The 11378-nt window shown below is 43.1% G+C and overlaps 1 long non-coding RNA gene across 1 annotated transcript in view; it reads right to left on the bottom strand.

Moving 5' to 3' along the window:
- Positions 1 to 11378, bottom strand: part of LOC109280905 (uncharacterized) — a 193315-nt gene that overhangs the window by 117728 nt on the left and 64209 nt on the right. Inside the window, exon 3 of the long non-coding RNA XR_009464408.1 lies at positions 1243 to 1346. This is a non-coding gene — a long non-coding RNA (uncharacterized LOC109280905). The remainder of the gene's footprint in view (positions 1 to 1242; positions 1347 to 11378) is intronic.

Below are 11378 nucleotides of genomic sequence, written 5' to 3' on the forward strand. Positions count from 1 at the left end.
TATTTTCAGAACTTTTTAGAGGATTGCATATCCTCCCACCTGTAAAGCTAAGCAGATTTCCTTACCTGTCAGCAATTCAGCTCAATGATTTCCAACCTTTTCAGACTCAAGGCACCCGCCCCCGCCCAGAAAATGCCAGCTCTGAGCTTTCATTCATCTTTTGACTTATTGAAAAATAATAGAGCAATTCTTCTGTTGCAAAGACCAACTACAACTTAGGGCAGAATGTTTTTGGAGCTATGGATTCCTATTTGAAATCTCTGGGTGCCTAAACACCTGCATCTTCACGTTCTACGTGGAACGCTCCAGCATTGCTGCAGCGTCACGTGTATTAAGCCCCCACATGTTTTAAAATGGCCAGATGGCGTTTTATCTAAGTCTCAACAAATAAGGTTTAGCATCCCATGGCCATTTTTAAATGTGTATTAAGCCCCTGCACATGACACTGCAGCATTTTAGTTAGAGCTGCTGCCCTGGAACCACTAACTAAAACGCCCCCACCTCTGAGCATACATATAGGCAACCTCTGGATTCATCACGTGAATCGAGTATTGATGATGGCAGCATGGCACTCTGCAACACCTTTACAAGGATCTCACGGTACCCTAGATAAAAATCACTGGTCTAGCCACTCAGATTAGGTAATGATTCATAATAACCTCTAAAATTAGCCCAATACACCTCTTTCACATATAAAAGAGTAATGAATTTAAGAAGTCTGATAGCCCAGGACTTTCCAGAACTAGGAATCAAATTGGCAGGTCCTATTAGCAAGAGAGCAAGAGCAAATCTATTTTTTTCTAATGGAATAAAGCTCCTATTTTTTCCCTACAGGATAAGAGAATAGCAGACTTTGAAATCTTTGAAAAACTACTTCAATACTAGAATTGAATATTCATGTCAAATAGGTAAGATTTTTTAGGCATGTTTCCACATTCCTGGATAAAGATGAAAGTATTTCTAAGAGCAGTTGTTTAAAGAGCTCAAAGACTTTGAATGTTATAAAGAGTGCTAGCTAGGGCAGAGGCCAAGTGAGCCAAGAGCAGGTCAAGAAATCAAGGGTGTTTGATAACTTCATTTATAAAACAAATGTAGGTAGTATCTACATATTAATACTCTTGTATTTTAAAAACATCTCCTTGGTCTCCTACCTACCCAGACACACTGGCAAGCTCATGTACTTGAGCATCCGTCAATGCGATTACATAGCTTAACGCAAATTCTCCCAGGCTGAAGTATTACCTCTGCTCTCTCCCCAGCAGCAACAGATGTATGTATCGCACTTTTATTTTGAGGAAGGGGATCCGCTGGCCGTTCTACATTCCTGGGCTCTGCTCTGGCTGCAGCTGTGGAGAAAGGAAACATTTGACACTAATGTAATCAAGTTCTCCTTTCAGCTTTACATCATAGCTGGCATTGCAGCATGAAGATAAAAGGCATGGGAAGCAGCAAGATACATAGTCTACAAGACACTTTTAACAGAACTTCCTTTAGGACCTTGGCAGAAACTATACACTATCTCTTGGCAAGTGTGTAAGTCATGTCAATCAGCTCTGATGACTGCTTAGAATTATATTGCCATAAAGAGATGTAATGGGGATTGGAGACTTCTAAATGCCTTTCCAGTTCGCCGTTCCACTATGACATCTAGCAACTTACTACACTTGCAACAAATATGGCAGCTCTCCAAACACTGAACCCACGCAGAATCCTGAATCCAACAGTGTTACACATTACAGATCTCCTTTATCTTTGTCGTAACACTGTGTTATGCTGTTATATTCTGAATCGCATAAAGGAAGTGAAGGAGACGCTATGAATGTGCGCTGATGGAAGGGATTTCTACTGCAGGTGACAGAAGACTCACAACTATTTTCCAATATATTCCAGATGAAACCAGACCTTTTATCACAGAACAAGTTAAGTTACATTTCCCCCCCCCACCCGCCCTTCCTCTCAAGAGGTTCAACAAATCAAGTATGGATTTTGCCCTGATATACCGCAGATTTTGGAGACCTAGATCGTAACTAGAGCTAGTCAGAAGCTTTTAAAAATTGATTTTTCTTCATTTGTCAGCATTCTTTCTTTTTTTTAATTTTAGGACCAACTTCAGAACCAGGGCTGGGGGAGCACGTTTTTGTTTTGTTGTTTAAAATGAAGTTTGATTTTTTTTTATTTTTTTTTTTACTGTCCCTAGGATATTCACTATAATCTAGTCTCTCAAGAGCAATATTTACAGAAGAAAATCATATTATTATTACCTGTAAATTGAAATAGCAAAATTTGAGCTAGCAGACAAAATGGAAAATAAGAGAAAGGTATCTAGCAGTCAGAACTGTCTTGAAGTCAAAACAGTAACATGAGCGTAGCATGGCAAAGACTGTAACTATCAGGCTGAGTCTACAATGCACAGTAGTACGTAGCCACCTGTTGCAACTGGAAATTAGTTCCCAACTGATTAATAAAAACAGGATGGAGAAAAGCAAGAGGTGCATTTTATTGTGGCTGGAAAAATGAAGTTATATAGCAAAAGTACTCAAGTGGTCAGAAATGATCTGGACAAAAGCTGACTGCTAGCAATACTATTTCAAGCTTCTATCCAGGGAGCAAGATAATCTAACAGTGTAATTAAACTAATATACCATGAATTAATTTTATACAAGCAGGTTGTAAAATAGTCAGTCCCAGGGAGATTTAAATTCCTTCAAAGTCGAACAGTTTTTCTGTTTGTTAAAAATAAATAAATAAATAAAAAATAAAATAATAATAATAAAAAAAACCACAAACCACTTCCCTGCAGAACTCTGAACATACGTGCAAATGTTTCAAATGAAACAGACTCAGCTTCCAGAAGGAACAGGCTAGTTTTGGAGCAAAAGATTATTTTGTAACAAATTCATGAGAGAACACCTGTTTTCAATGTTCGGGTCTTTCCTATACCAAATGAATTTTTTAGAAATTTACAGCTGTACAAAATTAAACAGGGAAAAATGTCTGTGTAGAATTCTGCAAAGCTAAAATTTATGACCTTCACACATCTCTGCTTTAAGTAAGTTGATCTCAGTTACAGTTACACAAATTCAATCAAGTTTACTTTAGGAGAGTTGTTCCAGGTGTTCATAGGTGTAACTATGATCATAGTATGTCACATGGGCTCTTTTCAAATATTGGCAGAAGCAGTACATACTTTGTTTGGGTAAGGAGACTTTAGATCCAGGTGTCAAATTCATTTGGCCCCGCAGACTGGATAAGTGGTGCAGGACTGATCCACAGACCTGATGAATGGCACATGGCTAGCCCTGCGAGTGAACTAGGCTCACAGAGCTTCCCGCCCCCCAGCCGGATCCGGTGCAAATGGTGCTCAGTTTGGTTGCTTTAGGACAAACACCACATGCACCACCTGCCTCAGGCAGTCAGGGATGCATGCTCCACATGGCACCCACTCCGGGCAGTCCATGACCCACACTGCATGCCTACCCCGGAAGGGCTGAGGGGACAGCAGAGCAGTACATATCCCAGAGTAGTGGGGAGCCAAGAAAAGCACGTGTCCCAAGCCATGTTGGGAGGGGAGAGGGGGAGGGAGGGCTGGTCCACTGCATGCTATGTGCGGATCTTCTTTGGACCCAGAGACAATACTAGGGACCAGATAATGGGAAGTCAGCAGCAAGTGGGGTGTCCGTCCATCTTTAGTGCCTGTGAAGAGACACTTGGATTCTCTACCAGGAAACATCAAGACTGATTTGCTGAAAACAACTGGGAGATCCACGAGTTGATCAATCACAAGTGAAAGACCTTTTGTGCTTGGCAAAATAAAACCAACTCCAAACAAAAGAAACTGAATCTCCAACAAGCCAACGCAGAGGTCCAAGCAAGGACCCACTATATGAAAAACAAATGGTGGGAAGATAAGGCTAAAGTAATTCGACATCTTGCTAACATCCATGCCATCTACCAGTGCCACCAAAGCCATCTACAGCCTGAGCGCTCAGGGACCAAATCAGGGAATGGGGAGCCATTAATGCCCATTGGAAGGAGCATTTTGAAGACCTTCTCAATCAAGATTCTGCTGTTGATGAGTGTTCAACTCCAGCCCACAACACCCAGTCAGAGATGATCTCAGAATCTCTCCAACCCTTGTCGAGGTGAGGAGAGCCATCAAGCAGATAAAAAAGACAAGGCAAGGCATCTGGAGTGGAAGGAATCCCCGTGGAAATCTTCAAGCACATCACAGCTTCATGCCTTCATCTTAAGGATCTGGAATGAGAAGGAAATCCCCAATGACCTCAGGGATGCTATGATTGTGACAATCTTCAAGAAAAGAGACACGTCCAACTGTGGAAACTACAGAGGGATTGCCTTGCTGTCCTCTACAGGAAAGATTATTGCAAGAACCCACCTGAGCCATTTCCTTCCACTTGCTGAAGAGCTCCTCTCAGAATCTCAGTGAGGGTTTAGGGCATAACTGCCATGATCTTCAAAGCTCGCCAGGTGCAACAGAAATGCCAGGAACAACATAAGCCTCTCCACATGGCCTTCTTTGACCTCAATGAAAGCTTTTGACTGTCAGCTGAGAAGTGTTGTGGAGGAGCCTTCTGAAAAATGGATGCTCACCAAAACTTGTCACCATTCTCTGCCTGCTCCATGATGGTATGGGAGTGGGGGTTCTCAGTAATGGATCTATCAGAGATCCCTTTGAGGCTAAAGTAAAAGTTAAGCAAGACTACATCATTGCTCCAACACTTCTCCATATTTCTTGCCACAATGCTGCATCTGACCACCAACAAGCTTCCAGCCAGAGTGGAGCTACCAAATGAGGTTAAACATGTAAGCTGTTTAACCCCAGCTAACTCCAAGCCAAAACCAAGACCCCTCTCCAACTTCAACCACTGAGCTCCCATATGCTGATGATGCCTGTAGTCTGTGCTCACTAGATAGCAGATCTTCAGGCAATTGTTGACATCTTTACCAAGGCATACAAGAAAATGGGACTGACGGTTAACATTCTGAAGACTAAGATCCTCCACCAGCAAGCTACTAATGAACAGTCCCCAGCTCCAGTAATCCTGATCCACAGTGAGAATCTGGAGAATGCTGAGTATTTCCCATACCTCAGAAGCCATTTTTCACAGAAGGCTGGCATCAACAAAGAAATCCAACATCACCTCAAAATGTGCAAGTGCAGCCTTTGAACGCCTGAAGAAATGGATGTTCAGAAATCACAACATCAGATTCAAAAATCAAGCTCATGGTTTATCAAGCAGCCATGATCCCCACCTTGCTGTACAGAGCTGAGTCATGGAGAGGAGCCATCAGTGTGGCTGTGGAAGATCCTCCAAATCCAGTGGGAAGACAGATTCACCAACATTAGCATCCTCCTGCAGATGAACACAACAAGCACTGAGGCGATGATCATCCAGCGTCAACTTCATTGGACCACCCACATCATCCAGATGTCCAACTCCAGACTCCCAAAGCAAGTTTTAAGCTCCCAGCTCAGCCAAGGTATATGCTCAAGAGGAGGGCAGAGAAAGCACTTCAAGGACATCCTCAAGGGCAACTTAAAAAATGCAACAGTGATGTCAGCTCATGGGAAACTATTGCCCAGGAATGCCCCAAATGGAGGAAGAGTATGCTGAAGGAATCTCAGTACTTTGAAACCTCACAACAACAGGAGATGGAAGAGTGGGAGCAGGAGAAACAGCATGCCATGGACCAAGTCAAGAATCCAGTGCCACCCACCCCACATAGAAACACATATCCAAGCTTCAGTAGAGTCCGTCAATCCCAGATAACTCTCATCAGCCATTTTTGGACACACAGATAAGACAATCGTGAAAGACAGTCATCCTTGACTGCAAGGGACTGCCAGACATGGTAAACACGCTATGCTCCAAAGCAACATAAGCAAGACAACTACACTGCTGGGGGAAGAGTGCTTCCAAAATCAGAAGCAGGAGGGCTCACTTGCCCTGTGTGGGAGCTTGCCTCCCAACATCCTGAAGAATACAGGATGGGGGAGAGAATGGAGAAGCAGCCCTGGACCCCAAGGGCAAACCAAGAAGGATTGATGGAGTCTCCTACCTCCTAGGAGTCGTCTCAGTAGCACCAGAGGAGCAGCGGATAACCCCAACACCACCCGCTTTAAGAGCATGTGCTAGGTGCATGTGGGTGGATGCACAGTAGTTTCTTGTATAACCAGAAGTCCCGTGCTGGTCACAACAGAAAGTTGGCACACAAGGGAAAGCTGGCATTGCAGGGAAAGCCAGTCTGGTGCTAAAGGATGGCTGGCCTGAAAGAGTCAGCCATAGAGAAAGAGAGCCAGAGATTTCTGGAAATCCAGATGCTCAGAGGAGTGTGCAGCAGCAGTGGCCAAGGAGTGAGATCCCTAGACAGAGATACACACTAGTAAGAGGTACCAAAAGGGAGAAGAGTACCAAGACATCAAGTGAGGGGACAGGATACAAGAGCATTTTACTAAGTGCAGGAACGCTGAGGTTCCGAATATTATGTTCAGTATTTTCTTTTCACCTGTGAGTTTATTGAATTGTTGAAGATTGAACTGATTATATATAGATACTGTCCCAAGGTCAATGGGCAGACCTAACTATGCGTTAGGTAGTCGGAGACTTATTTTGATTTTGTTAGCTTCCATTTTGTTCGTGCTTGTAACACCCGGTTGGTGAAAGGACGGGGTGAGGAGGGAGGCAGGAGCCCCGAGAAGATGACCTGTGCTCTCACCTGTGCAGCCCCAGATCCATCAGGAGCCTTCTGCTTAACTAATTAAACCAAGTCGTGGCAGGAGAGACCAGAAAAGCAGTACACAGACATGGATACTGAGAGTGTCATCAGTCAGAGAAGCCCCAATCAATGGGGAGCGAGACTCTCACACCTGTAAGCATTCAATGCTGGGGTATCATATACTCTCTGGCAGGTAGCAGTGCTAAGCTGCCCAACCATAGCTCCAGGCTTAAAAGTCCCCCCTGCTCAGTCAATCATTTAAAACAGTTCTACCTGAAGACAGGTGCTAATCAGAATCAAACACTGATTTCCAATATTCCACCGTAAATGGGCTTCTTCATCAGCCACTGCTCATCTCTCTCCCCCCTCCCTAGCTCCTGTCCCTGTTCCTACCATTAGAGACATTTCTACTGCACACCTCTCCTTCCAGCAATAGATTCACTTATTGTTGAAAAAGGGAAAGACTAGATTTAGTGACCAAAACTGTGAACTCTTGGAAGTCAAGTATTAACTCAAGGAAATCAGGAGCTGAATGAGTTATATCTAGCATGGAAATGAGCTGGATTATAGAAAAAGATTTGCTACTACTCAGAGATTGCAGCTCAAATCCTTCAATATCCTGTTGCTCATTGGTAAGGACTAGGCCGTCTCAAAGCCAGATCCTCATAAAGGTGATAGATCTGAATACAGAGCAACCCGGTTGGAAAAGAAATAAAAATAAGTAATCATCAAAATAGTAGGCATCAGGAAAAATAAATTTCTTTTCCTAGCATGGAAGGAAGCATTTATCTCCCAAATATTCCCAGGAACAGCTACCATCATCAGAACATGGCAGTACTTTTATTATAGTAGCTTACAAAGGCCCATTTCAGTATTTTACTGGGCACTGTACAAATAAAGAGGTAAATATGGCATTGGGTGCTGAAAAGCATGTAGATGACTTCACATCCAAAGTCCTATTCTCAAAGGTATATAGGCATCTAAGAACCTAAGGGCCATTTATTTAAGTAAATAAAACAGTTTAAACAGTATTACCATAAGTGGGAAAGACCAAGCGTCCTGATGTTGTTCTCTGGTGTCCTCCCTCCTTCCCATACTTAGAGTGGCCCCGAGAGTGGGTAACAATGATAGCAGTAGAAGGGAAAAGAAATAGGAGGTATGTAGCAGCTGTTTTAGGAGTTCTAATCCCAACAGAAAGAGAAAAAGGGTTTCTTACTTTAAAATGTATACTACAAAATACCCCAAATAATCTCAAAATGCCCATAGTACCCTAATCGCATTAGCATATCACCTGTCTGAAGCTGCTGAGGTGCACCGATAGATGGTCACTTAATACAAGATTCATTTTCCTTTTCTATTTTTTTTAATTCTGCATCACCAAGCACTAGAACTATCGCCCTGAGAAACTATGGTGATAAAATGCACACCCCAAAACAGTAGCCCATTATCAGATCCACTGGCTAAGCCAACCATCCCTGCAGACAAACATTCTGTCAAATCCTTCTCTTGCTCCTACGTATCATGAGGCCAAAATGAAGAGATCAAAGGGAAACCAATTGGTTTGGATGCTTGGCAAGGCTCTGACAATGGAGAGATTTAAACAGTTAAGCCTTGCCGTTTTATTTTTGTTTTACGAGACTTCCCAATTCATAGGTCCAACCAAATACCCACTTAATCTGAACACCCTTGAACTACAGAAGAACCTGGAGTGAGTTCCTAATTGCACAGCCAATCACACTTTCTATAACGAGCTGAAACAGAACCCTGGAGTTGCAAACTGCAGGTCAATGCGTGACCTTGTGGTACAGGCCTCTCTCACAAACCTGAAATTCAAGTATGAATTTCAGCTAGCTGCAACATCCAACTCAGAAGAAAAGTTCCCTGGAACTGGGAGAGTTATCCCATATCAAGAAGAACAATTAAAAGAGTACAGGTGCTTGTCAAATGGATAGGGTTTTCCAGAGTACATGTATAAAAGCAATGTAGAAGGCAAACAGTCTTATTAAGCCTAGATCTTCCAAAACCCTTAAAAGGGCCTCCTCCCAAAACCTGCTTAGCACAAGTCACAGCTTTAACATGGCATTGGAAAAGACCTTGCAACAGTAAAGCATCAGCTGTCATGCAGCTTCCTTCCATTCTGCCCCTCACAGACTCCATTCTGCCTCCAGAACATGCTGGTTACATCCAAACCCCAGCGTGATGCAGGACATGGCAAATACATGTTTCTAGCCTTCTGTCAATGAAGAGTTTCCCTTGCAAAGTAGAATATACATTTAAATAGCAATCTCTGGATATATGCGTATCATCCCTCAAGTGGTTCATGTAATAATGTACATAGAAGTCACCTAACCTAATGCAGCCATTTCTAGTGCGGTCTGCTTTTGTGACACACGAATCTAACAGACCAGACAATCTAGCACTTAAGAGTTTTAACATGTTTTTATTGTATTCCCCCTAACCAAAGACATTTGGATTGCAGGGTCAAAATGCCATAAAACTACCAGTTTATTACATCTTGTTGTAAAGATCGTTGCTCAACATCTTCATTAATGGTTTAGATGATGGGACTGAGTTCGGGCTTAGCAAATTTGCAGGTGACACCAAGTTGGGTAGCATTGAGGACACTGGAGAATGGGGCCAGGATCCAGAATTTTCTGAATAGACTGGGAAATATGGTTTGCAATCAATCAGATGAGATTCACCACAGACAAATGCAAAGTCCTGCACTTGGGACTGAATAATTGCATGGACAATTTCAGATTTGGGAATGATTAGATAGGCTGCAGTACTGCAGGGAATGACCTAGGGATGACCTAGGCTAGTGCTGCTGAATCTTTTGGCCCTTGCAGGATCCCCTGTGTGCCAGGATTGAGCTCCAGGGCCCTGTGCCATCCCCACATGCCAGGATCAGACCCCAGGGCCCACTCTCCGTCAATAGAGATTGGCCCTGCCCAGCCCCCACTCAACCCACGTGCTGGGATCAGACTCCACGCCACCCAGAACACCCTATCTAGCACGCAGGGAATCAGCCCATTACGTTCCCCTCAGATATGGGGGCCAGATGACAGGGCACTGGGGACCAGATCTGCCCTGCAGGTCAGGGTTGAGCACTCCTGCAGTAGACCATAAACTGAATAAGAGCCAGCATGCTCCTGTTGCAAAAAAAGCCAACAAAATACTAGATAGTATTAACAGAAGGGCCACTCTCAAATCAAGGGAAATGATTTTTCTGCTCTATTCAGCACTGGTGAGGCCTCACTTAGAGTAGTGTGTCCAGTTTTTGACCCCACACTTCAAGAAGGATGCAGACCAATTGGAAAGAGTCCATCGCAGAGCAAAAAAATGACTAGGGATCTAGAAAGCAAGATTTAGGAGGAAAGGCTGAAAGAACTAGGGATATTTGGTCTGGAGAATGGAAGATGGAGTGGGGATTTGATAATAGTCTTCAAATACCTGAAGGGCGATTAAAGAGAGGACAGAGGAAACGGGCTTTTCTCTGTGGTCACAGGGGGCAGGACTAGGAGTGATGACCTCCAGCTTCAGGAGGGGAAATTCAGATTGGAGATTAGGAGGAACTCTCTGACCATGAGGGTAGTCAAGCATTCAAATAGGCTGTCTAGAGAAGTTGTGGACTCTCCATCCTCAGAAATTTTCCAGAGCAGGTTAGACAGACACTTGGCTGGACTGGTTTAGTCAGGGATGCTTCTGCCTTGAGCTGGGGGCTGGACTAAATGACCTTGTGAGAAACCTGCCAGTCCTACTTTCTTAAGCTCCTCTGTTCTTATCTACTCTCCAAAATGTTATTTGCTTAAGACGAGGCATGCATCTTTAGCTGTGCTACTATTGCCTGCATCTCAGGAAGAAAACTGTATTTCAGCTTTGTAGAGCGTGAAAGAAGAAAACAATTATGTTGAAAATACTTTGGTTTCAAAATGATTTATACCAACACTATTTCTGAACATGAAAGGCAAAATGTACTTTAAATGTTATTTAAAGAAAAAATACTACCAGCTTTCCTAGATTAAAAAAAAAATACATAAAAAATTTTTAAAAAATCAAATTTCATTTCCTGTAAAACCCAGCATTAAACCCTCTATAAAATATTACTAAGAATGATGCAGTTCAACACGTGAGATCTTAAACCTGTCACTAACGAAGGAGCACACACTTTCAGGGTTGTAACGTGTACTGTTAAGAGAAGCCACTGAAGTGCAAGGCTAATGGCCCATGCTGTGTAACAAGGATAGACTCTTTGGTAACCGACTGGAGCCAGGAAATAAAAGCTCAGCCCCTTCCCAGAACCCCCCTGTACGATATTTTTAATGCTGTCACAAGTGTGTTTTACAGTGAAAATTCCAAATGTGGGAGAAGATACGCTCTCCGATTCATCTCCAGCAGGACCATATGCAGTTCTTGAAGAAAATCTACAGCCAATTTAAAAAAAAAAGGGCTAGAGACACATCCCCCTTCTCCCTACAGGATATTTTTCTCCAAGATTACACTGATCTAAGGCTCAGGGTGGGCAGTTTAATCCTGTGCCAAAGTGCAATACATTGTGACCCATCAGGACTAGAAGGGGTCCAATACAATGAACTTCAAAACAAAAAGTTCATAGCTGAGCTACATTGCACTCACTCTCT

The sequence above is a fragment of the Alligator mississippiensis genome, chromosome 9 (genome assembly GCF_030867095.1).
Source record: "Alligator mississippiensis isolate rAllMis1 chromosome 9, rAllMis1, whole genome shotgun sequence".
NCBI lineage: Eukaryota > Metazoa > Chordata > Crocodylia > Alligatoridae > Alligator > Alligator mississippiensis.